Source organism: Triticum aestivum, chromosome 7B (assembly GCF_018294505.1).
Source record: "Triticum aestivum cultivar Chinese Spring chromosome 7B, IWGSC CS RefSeq v2.1, whole genome shotgun sequence".
NCBI classification, from domain to species: Eukaryota; Viridiplantae; Streptophyta; class Magnoliopsida; order Poales; family Poaceae; genus Triticum; species Triticum aestivum.
In genome coordinates, this window is record NC_057813.1 from 213566882 (window position 1) to 213577868 (window position 10987).

Sequence of the window (10987 nt, forward strand, 5' to 3'; positions counted from 1 at the left end):
AGTCGGGCGACAGCTCGGCACCCTCTTCGTTCAGCTCAGGGACAAAGATGCTGGTGTCGGTGTAGTCGGTGATCACCGCGGCACGATAAATAAGAGCAGGCCTCACTGCCACCATCTCCTCATTGGCCTCCTGCCGGAACGTGGCCAATTGGGCTAGATCTAGCCCAGGGTACCACGCCCTGATGAACTCCAAGGCCCGCCTGGCGCCTGCCTGGGCCGAGGAGGCCTTCCACGCCTCTAAGCGGCCGACTGCCACATCCAGCCAATCGGCAGTCCGACTGGGGGTGCGCGAAGCCTGGACGCCTAGCCAGAGGGCGGAGACCACCTGGGCCCCGACATGCTGCAGCCGGCGGAGCATCCGATGAGCCGGCTGGGGACGAGCCTAGATGGCAAGGAGCTGCTCGTCGAGCATCTGGCAGGAGTTCGGCGCGATCTCTGCGCCAGCCTGCCTCCGCTCTTCGTGGTTGGCTTCAATGGCTTGGTTGGCGATGACGGCGTAGCCAGGGAAGTACTCTACGCAAGATGAAAAAAGAAAATATAAAGTCAGAAGACGGACCACATAACAGGAGGCAGACGAAGGAAAGAAGAGGAAAACAACTCATGTCGACCATGTCCTCGATCCGGCCATAGCCGACGTTCAGCGCCCTCTCCGCATCGGCCCAGTTCACTGCCTGGGTCTCGTACTCGGCCTGGAGGGTGGTCTCGCTGTCCTTCGCTGCCTGAAGGGCCGCCTTGTGAAGCTCCTCCTGATCAGCCAACTTCTTGGCCAGGAGGTCGCGCTCCTGGGCCACCTTGATGCACTCCTCCTCCTTGGCACGCAGCGCGGTTTGGGACTCCCCCAACTGCTGCTGCAAGGAGGCATTGGCCTCTACAAAGATAGCAAAGAAAGACGGTCAGAAAGCAAGAAAGAAGGAAGTACCGAGAGAGATCCAGCCCGACTGCTCAGCAGTCGACCCGGATCTCGGGGACTACACCCAGCAGGTGCGCTAACGCGCCCCCCGCGATAGAGAGAAGGCGGGGTGCTTACTCCGGCTCTCAGACAAGTCGGCAGTCTTATGGGCCAGCTCCCGGACATGGGAGTTGAAGGCGGCCACGTGGAGATTATGATAATCCTGTAACAAAGACGAACAGGAAAGAAAGCAAGTTAGCACCCGAAACTACTGGAAAGTTCCAGGCCGCCTGCTCAGCAGCCGGCTCAAAACTCGGGACTAAACCCAGTGGGTGCGCTGACACGCCCCCACGGAATAATACGGGAATAAGAAACAAGAAGCAAGAAGCATACTCGGATGGTCGTTCGCGACGCCAGGAACTCCTGGTTGTAGTTATGGAGGGCGGCAGCCTGAGCCTGGAGCCAAGCCCGAACGTCTTGTGCAGCCATGTTTAGCACGACTGTCCCGCCCCCAGGCATCCATTCCGGCAAGCCGATGCTGGCGGCCTCCAGCTCTAGGGCCGACGAGCTTGCGCCCCTGGCCTCCTGCAGCTGTGGCGCCAAGGCCGCCTTCTCCGCACGCCGATGTGCCGGAGAGCGGACCGTGGGGTCCACCAGTCCGCCGCCAGCCGGCGGCGTCGGTGGTGCGTTGGGCCGGCCGCCTTGGTCCTTGACGGTTGACACCGGCGGAGGCACATCCGCCCCTAGGGCGATGTCGTCACCCCCTCCCTCTCCATGGCCGGCTGGTCGCCGCCGGCTCCTTCAGGCGCTGCCATGTCTTTGGGTGCGGGTGGCACGGCGCAGAGGGGGATGACGATCTGCATGGTTTGGCCATGTGCGGCGTCTTCCGTCAGTGCCTTGGCCGTGGCGTCCGCCTGGGCCTTGGCCACGGCATCGGATCGTGCCTTTGTGGCCTCGTCCGCCTCCTCCTGTGTCGCCTTGGCCGCCGCCGCCTTCTGCCGCTCCACCTCTTGCTCCTCGATGCCTCCTGCGCGTTCTTCTCCGTCACCGTCTGGAGCTCGGCGCATGGGTCTACGCGGCGGGTGTTGGCAGAACCCTCCGTCGTCCCAACCATGGAGGCGGCGATAGACCGCTCAAGAGAGAGCGAAGCCCTGATCAAGCAAAAGGAAAAAGAGTTCAGAATGGCGTTTGCAAGAAAAAAGAAGAAAGGACGCGAGAAGGATTCAAAATGCTTACACAGATACCGTTGGGGTCTCCTTCACGGCCTTTCGAAAGCGGTTCGCCTTTGCAGCCACCTCCTCCCGCTTGGTCGCCGCCGCCGAGCCCCTGGGCTTCTTCGGCTGGCTACCGTACTTCAACGGCGCGGCCCGGCGTTTCTGTGCGCCGCTTGGGGGAGCCGGCACGGCTGATAAGCTCACGCCCGCCCGGTCAGTGGCCAGCTGGCAACACGGCGCGTTCTCCTCGTCGTCGTCATCTGGCCAGTCGTCGAGGCCGCCTCCACCTCCGGAGCCGTCTGCTCCACCGCCACCACCCGTGGCGTCATCTTCTTTTAGGGCAGCCGCCCCCAAGTCGGGGTCGTCCACGTCACTCATCACTCGGTCGGGGAGATATTCATGGTTCTGCCCCGCGGCGTCGGCTGCCGACTGGATGATGGAGTTCTGCTTCATGGCCGACTCGTTAGACGGCAGATGAGAACCTGGCAACTAAAAAGAAAAGAGAAGGAGTGAAGACTTACCGCAGGCAGCAGATGCGCGCGCGAGTATGGCTCCTTGCCGAACTGCCACTCCTTCGCCGGGAGCTTGCAGTTCGAGATATGGTTCACTAGGTGAGCCACCTCCGCGTGTGGCATCTCGTTGGTGCTCATCCGGCACAGGTCCTCGTGCCCGCTCATCTGGCATATCATGTGAGGCCAGCCTTGAAGGGGGAGCACCTAGCGCGCCACGAAGGTGGTCAGCAGGTCCACCCCCGTGAGGCCTTCCATCCTCATCATCACCTTGATCCACTCGACGATAGCGGCAGAGACGCCGACGGCGTCTTTGGTCGCTACGCCCAATTGGAGCGGGGTTCAGCCGGCGGGCCGGCTGCATAGGCCGGCAGGCTGACGAAGTCGGCCGACGGATGGACGTTATTGACGTAGAAGTACGACTATTGCCATAGCTTGACTGACTACGTCAAGCTCATGGATGGGAAGGGGTTGTCGGCAGCTGGCCTCCGCACCTCGATGAAGGTGCCGCACTACGCCGCCTTCCCCTTGGTGTAGGTGCCGAGCTTCGTGTAGAAGAACTCGCCCCAGAGCTCGAGGGTGGGGAGGATGCCGAGGTAGCCTTTGTAGAGGGTGATGAAGGCTGACAACAGCACCACCGTGTTTGGCGTGAGGTGGTGCGGCTCGAGGCCATAGAACTGGAGGAAGGAGCGCAGGAAGCCGCTCGCTGGCAAGTCGAAGCCACGCAGGCAGTGCGATCGGAAGATGACGCGCTCGCCTTCCTCCGGTGCCAGCGAGATCTCCCTCTCGGGCGCCAGGCGTACCTTCACGTAATCCTCGCTGGGCAGCCGCCACGTTCGGTGGAGGAAAGTGATGTGGTCCTCGTGGACGTTGGAGCCGTCCCATGCTCCGGAGCACGCCATGGGCACTCGAAGCTTGACGAAGGGGCGATGCGGTGACGAGTATGCGGACCCGCGGCGGAGTAGCAACAGCAGCGAGGAGAAAGGAAGAAGAAGATGGTGAAGGAGGAGGAGGGCGCGCGTGCGTCTGCCGCTCCCCTCCCCCCTACTTATAGCCCCAGGCGGCGTAGCCGAGGGGGCGGGGCGTGGGGGTCGTGGGATTAACTGCGCCCACATCCCCACGACCCCGCGTTTATCGCGCGATAACGGTGTGCATTAACCGCGCCCGGAATGCCAACGTCCGCCTCAGCCACAGCAGATCCGCGTGTGGGCCGAGGCATGATAGTGGCGGGGCCAGCCTGCGGCGACGTCCCGTCGCGCACGTGGGCTGGCAGGCTGGTCCAGCCGACAGGCGTCGCGTGGCGCGTGGACAACGGGCGGCCGGCTCGACGCCAGGCATGCGTGCCATCTGGCTCCCGCCTTCATGTTTTGAAATCATCAAGACGGTGTGCCTGATCGTGGCTGACTCCTAGATGTTGGCTCTTCAAAGTAGGAAGCTGCTAAGGCCTCTTGCCTTTTCAGCCGCAATGCCGCACCAGCTTCGGGGACTACTGTCGGAGTAAATGACCACGGGTAGCCTCACCTGCTCCCCATGATGATTCAAGACATCGGGGCCGGCTGCGCCCCTCAAGCATCCAAGGCAGAGGGCCGCCTTTTTGTGGCCGGCTGGTCCAAGCGGCCGTCTACAGGAAGGTGGCAAGGCCTAGAGAGCGGCCCCAAAGTGGGCCGACTCCTAGCAGGCGGCCACCAGAGTGGCCGACACCTAACAGGCGGCCAACCCATGCACCCTCAAAGTTTGCACCCACATAATGGCGACAAGACAGGCGTGGCTACAGCGCAGCCTGCCACCCCCGAATCCCGGAGCGGGCGTGGCCACAGTGCAGCGTATCGGGCGGCCATCCCTAGCCCGGCGCGGCACTGCAGCCATGCTGACCATGACATTACCCATGGCAGAGTAGCCATGCTCCCACGATGGGCTGTCGGTACGGCCCATAGGCGGCGGGCCCTACCTACCTGTGAGACATCACAAGGCGGCATGCCTAGACCAGTCGGCATAGGAGGAGGCCGGCTCCCAACAGCCGGCCCACCCTTTCCCTAGAAGTTTGTGCGCCATTAACCAAATAAGACGGGGTGTGTCTATAATGAACGCCCACCAGGCGGCGGTACTGTAGCCATGCTCTCCCCGACCAAGCCATCATCATCAGGGGCGAGGCCATGGTGATGAGCAGCCGACAGGGCCCACAGGCGATGGGCCCAACCTGTCGGCCGAGAGCCCGGCAGCCGGCGGGACCCACCAGGCGACGGGCCCCAGCGGCCGACGGAGCAGCCGGCGACCATAGACAGTGACGGCCAGAGCCTACACCTGGCCGGATTACCATTGTACCCCTGGGGGTAGGCCTATATAAACCCCCCAGGGCACCAATGCAAATGGTTGGCCGCTTAGAGTTTCACACACACATATAGAGAGAGGAGTAGAGCTAGCCTTGCCCTTCTTCCTCCTCTAGCCGAACAGCTCAAGGAGCAACTTGTAGCTACTTGTCGATCTAGTGATCATGCAAAGACCCCGCAGAGCAGGACTAGGGGTGTTATATCCTAAGAGAGCCTCGAACCTGGGTAAGATTCACCGGCGTGCATGCTTACGCCTTATCCCGTTTCCAAGCACCACAATGTCTTACTAGCTCCCACAATGATTAGCCATCCTTTGCCATATGTCGCACCAACCACCCGACACATAACAATAACTTATGGGTTCATCCGAAAGTTTGACAAGAGACTAGATAGCTCAAGATTGGAATTTGCTCCTTCGACGATGGAGAGATATTCTTAGGGCCCTCTCATTGTGACGACATCCATCATCGTCTTGCCAAACATAGGTAACTATGTCACAGGGATGCCTGGATATTTCAACGAGAAAGAAGAACAAAATCGGTAACGAGGATAACGGTATAATGAGCATGTGTATGACTCAAGAGGATACCGATAGATCTCACCTCGGGTTTTGTGAAGTATCGTGAAGCAAAGGAAATAACACATGATAACCAAAGGTTCACTCAAATGGCATTCGTGTACTCATAGGGATCGATATGGATGTCCACGGTTCCGTTATTGGTCATTGACCAAAGGGGTTTTGTTCATGTCTATGTTTTACCGAACCTACAGGGTCACAAGCTTAAGGTAATCACGATTTGCTGAGTGTTAGTAGGACGGGGGTGACAAGGATTTATTCGTGAAATAGTTTTGTTAATATTCAAAATAGTTTCGAGAGGAACCAAAAGCGTTTTGGGGTCGCTGGAAGGGTTTCAGAGTTTATCGGGCAATACCGGATATTATCAATAAAAAAAATATAGATGAAAAATGTTTTCGGGGATGTTAAATTAATAATAAAACACTCTAATAAATGTTAGGAGTCTTTTATAATTAATTAGATATGAATGGATGTTTTAGGCCAAGAGGTGGAAGGCAACTTGGGCCACAAGGGCCCAAGAGGGGAGGCGTCCCCCTTTCCCTATAAGGGAGACCGAGTTGGGGTGGGGAAGGACTCCCCTTCCCCTCCTTGTGGCGCCCCCTCCTCTCCCCTCTAACCTATATATACTAGAGACTTTTGCACCTTTTCTCTACACAAGTTTTGGAGCCTCCTCTAGTCCTCTAGTTCTAGTTGGTTCTAATTGATCAATTAGAGTTTGACCTAGATCCTCTAATCCTCATATCTAGAAGCCAATTGTGGTTCTAAGCTCCTCCCTCTAATTTTTTGACGACGATTAAGTTCTGGACGACAAAGCACTGCCGGAACATGAAGACCGTACGCTTACAACTTGAAGAGAGACCGTGCTTTCTGTTGGGGAACGTTGCAGAAAACAAAAAATTTCCTACTCGTTTCACGAAGATCATCTAGGAGTTCATCTAGCAACGAGTGATTAGATGCATCTACATACCTTTGTAGATCGTGAGCGGAAGCGTTCAAAAGAACGGTGATGATGTAGTCGTACTCGACGTGATCCAAATCACCGATGACCAGCGCCGAACGGACGGCACCTCCGCATTCAACACGCGTACGGAACAGCCACGTCTCCTCCTTCTTGATCCAGCAAGGGAGGGAGGAGAGGTTGAGGGAGATGGCACCAGCAGCAGCACGACGGCGTGGTGTTGATGGAGCTGCAGTACTCCGGCAGAGCTTCGCTAAGCACTATGGAGGTGGAGGAGGTGTTGGGGAGGGAGAAGGAGGCAACCAAAGGCCAAGGCGTTCAGGTATGAAGTCCCTCCTCTCCCCCACTATATATAGGAGGGCCAAGGGGGGTGGCCGGCCCTAGGAGATCCAATCTCCTAGGGGGTGCGGCGGCCAAGGGGGGTTTCCCTCCCCCCCAAGGCACCTAGGAGGTGCCTTCCCCTCCTAGGACTCTTCCCCCTTCAAACCCTAGGCACATGGGCCTATGTGGGGCTGGTGCCCTTGGCCCATTAGGCCAAGGCGCACCCCCTACAGCCCATGTGGCCCCCTCGGGACAGGTGGACCCACCCGGTGGACCCCCGGGACCCTTCCGGTGGTCCCGGTACAATACCGATAACCCCGAAACTTGTCCCAATGCCCGAAACAGGACTTCCCATATATAAATCTTTACCTCCGGACCATTCCGGAACTCCTCGTGACGTCTGGGATCTCATCCGGGACTCCGAACAACATTCGGGTTACTGCATATACATATCCCTACAACCCTAGCATAACTGAACCTTAAGTGTGTAGACCCTACGGGTTCGGGAGACAAGCAGACATGACCAAGACGACTCTCCGGTCAATAACCAACAGCGGGATCTGGATACCCATGTTGGCTCCCACATGCTCCATGATGATCTCATCGGATGAACCACGATGTCGAGGATTCTATCAACCCCGTACGCTATTCCCTTTGTCTATCGATATGTTACTTGCCCGAGATTCGATCGTTGGTATCCCAATACCTCGTTCAATCTCGTTACCGGCAAGTCACTTTACTCGTATCGTAATGCATGATCCCATGACCAGACACTTGGTCACTCTGAGCTCATTATGATGATGCATTACCGAGTGGGCCTAGTGATACCTCTCCGTCATACGGAGTGACAAATCCCAGTCTTGATCCATGTCACCCAACAGACACTTTCGGAGATACCCGTAGTCTACCTTTATAGTCACCCAGTTACGTTGTGACGTTTGGCATACCCAAAGCACTCCTACGGTATCCGGGAGTTACACGATCTCATGGTCTAAGGAAAAGATACTTGACATTGGAAAACTCTAGCAAACGAACTATACGATCTTGTGCTATGTTTAGGATTGGGTCTTGTCCATCACATCATTATACTAATGATGTGATCTCGTTATCAATGACATCCAGTGTCCATAGTCAGGAAACCATGACTATCTGTTGATCAACGAGCTAGTCAACTAGAGGCTCACTAGGGACATGTTGATGTCTGTTATTCACACATGTATTACGATTTCCGGATAACACAATTATAGCATGAATAAAGACAATTATCATGAACAAGGAAATATAATAATAATGCTTTTATTATTGCCTCTAGGCCATATTTCCAACAGTCTCCCACTTGCACTAGAGTCAATAATCTAGTTACATTGTGATGAATCGAACACCCATGGAATTCTGGTGTTGATCATGTTTTGCTCTAGGGAGAGGTTTAGTCAACGGATCTGCTACATTCAGGTCCGTATGTACTTTACAAATCTCTATGTCTCCATCTTGAACATTTTCACGAATGGAGTTGAAGCGACGCTTGATGTGCCTTGTCTTCTTGTGAAACCTGGGCTCCTTGGCAAGTGCAATAGCTCCAGTGTTGTCACAGAAGAGCTTGATTGGCCCCGACGCATTGGGTATGACTCCTAGGTCGGTGATGAACTCCTTCACCCATATTGCTTCATGTGCTGCCTCCGAGGCTGCCATGTACTCCGCTTCACATGTAGATCCCGCCACGACGCTTTGCTTGCAACTGCACCAGCTTACTGCCCCACCATTCAAAATATACACGTATCCGGTTTGTGACTTAGAGTCATCCAGATCTGTGTCGAAGCTAGCGTCGACGTAACCCTTTACGACGAGCTCTTCGTCACCTCCATAAACGAGAAACATTTCCTTAGTCCTTTTCAGGTACTTCAGGATATTCTTGACCGCTGTCCAGTGTTCCTTGCCGGGATTACTTTGGTACCTTCCTACCAAACTTACGGCAAGGTTTACATCAGGTCTGGTACACAGCATGGCATACATAATAGAACCTATGGCTGAGGCATAGGGGATGACGCTCATCTCTTCTATATCTTCTGCCGTGGTCGGACATTGAGCTGAGCTCAATTTCATACCTTGCAACACAGGCAAGAACCCCTTCTTGGATTGATCCATATTGAACTTCTTCAATATCTTATCAAGGTATGTGCTTTGTGAAAGACCTATGAGGCGTCTCGATCTATCTCTATAGATTTTGATGCCTAATATATAAGCAGCTTCTCCAAGGTCCTTCATTGAAAAACTTTTATTCAAGTAGGCCTTGATGCTGTCCAAGAGTTCTATATCATTTCCCATCAAAAGTATGTCATCTACATATAATATGAGAAATGCTACAGAGCTCCCACTCACTTTCTTGTAAACGCAGGCTTCTCCATAAGTCTGTGTAAACCCAAACGCTTTGATCATCTCATCAAAGCGAATGTTCCAACTCCGAGATGCTTGCACCAGCCCATAAATCGAGCGTTGGAGCTTGCACACTTTGTCAGCATTCTTAGGATCGACAAAACCTTCCGGCTGCATCATATACAATTCTTCCTTAAGGAAACCATTAAGGAATGCCGTTTTGACGTCCATTTGCCATATTTCGTAATCATAGAATGCGGCAATTGCTAACATGATTCGGACGGACTTCAGCTTCGCTACCGGTGAGAAAGTCTCATCGTAGTCAACCCCTTGAACTTGTCGATAACCCTTAGCGACAAGCCGAGCTTTATAGATGGTCACATTACCATCCGCGTCTGTCTTCCTCTTAAAGATCCATTTATTTTCTATGGCTCGCCGCTCAACGGGCAAGTCAGTCAAAGTCCATACTTTGTTTTCATACATGGATCCTATCTCGGATTTCATGGCTTCCAGCCATTTGTCGGAATCCGGGCCCGCCATCGCTTCTTCATAGTTCGAAGGTTCACCATTGTCTAACAGCATGATTTCCAAGACAGGGTTGCCGTACCACTCTGGTGCGGAACGTGTCCTTGTGGACCTTCGAATTTCAGTAGGGGCTTGATCAGAAGTATCTTGATCATTTTCATTAACTTCCTCTCTAGTCGGTGCAGGCACCTCAGGAACATTTTCTTGAGTTGCGCCATTTTCCGGTTCAAGAGGTAATACTTCATCAAGCTCTACTTTCCTCCCACTTACTTCTTTCGAGAGAAACTCTTTCTCCAGAAAGGACCCATTCTTGGCAACAAAGATCTTGCCTTCGGATCTGAGGTAGAAGGTGTACCCAATAGTTTCTTTTGGGTATCCTATGAAGACGCATTTTTCCGACTTGGGTTCGAGCTTTTCAGGTTGAAGTTTCTTGACATAAGCATCGCATCCCCAAACTTTTAGAAACGACAGCTTAGGTTTCTTCCCAAACCATAATTCATACGGTGTCGTCTCAACGGATTTCGACGGAGCCCTATTTAAAGTGAATGCGGCAGTCTCTAAAGCATAGCCCCAAAAAGAAAGCGGTAAATCGGTAAGAGACATCATAGATCGCACCATATCTAACAGAGTGCGATTACGACGTTCGGACACACCATTACGCTGAGGTGTTCCAGGCGGCGTGAGTTGTGAAACTATTCCACATTTTCTTAAGTGTGCCCCAAACTCGTGACTCAAGTATTCTCCTCCACGATCTGATCGTAGAAACTTGATTTTCCTGTCACGTTGATTTTCAACCTCACTCTGAAATTCCTTGAACTTTTCAAAGGTTTCAGACTTGTGTTTCATTAAGTAGATATACCCATACCTACTTAAATCATCAGTGAGGGTGAGAACATAACGATAGCCACCGCGAGCCTCAACACTCATCGGACCGCACACATCAGTATGTATGATTTCCAATAAGTCGGTTGCTCGCTCCATTGTTCCTGAGAACGGAGTCTTGGTCATTTTACCCATAAGGCATGGTTCGCACGTGTCAAATGATTCATAATCAAGAGACTCTAAAAGTCCATCAGCATGGAGCTTCTTCATGCGTTTGACACCTATGTGACCAAGGCGGCAGTGCCACAAGTATGTGGGACTATCATTATCAACCTTACTTCTTTTGGTACTCACATTATGAACATGTGTAGCATCACGTTCGAGATTCATAAAGAATAAACCATTCACCATAGGAGCATGACCATAAAACATATCTCTCATAAAAATGGAACAACCATTATTCTCAGATTTAAAA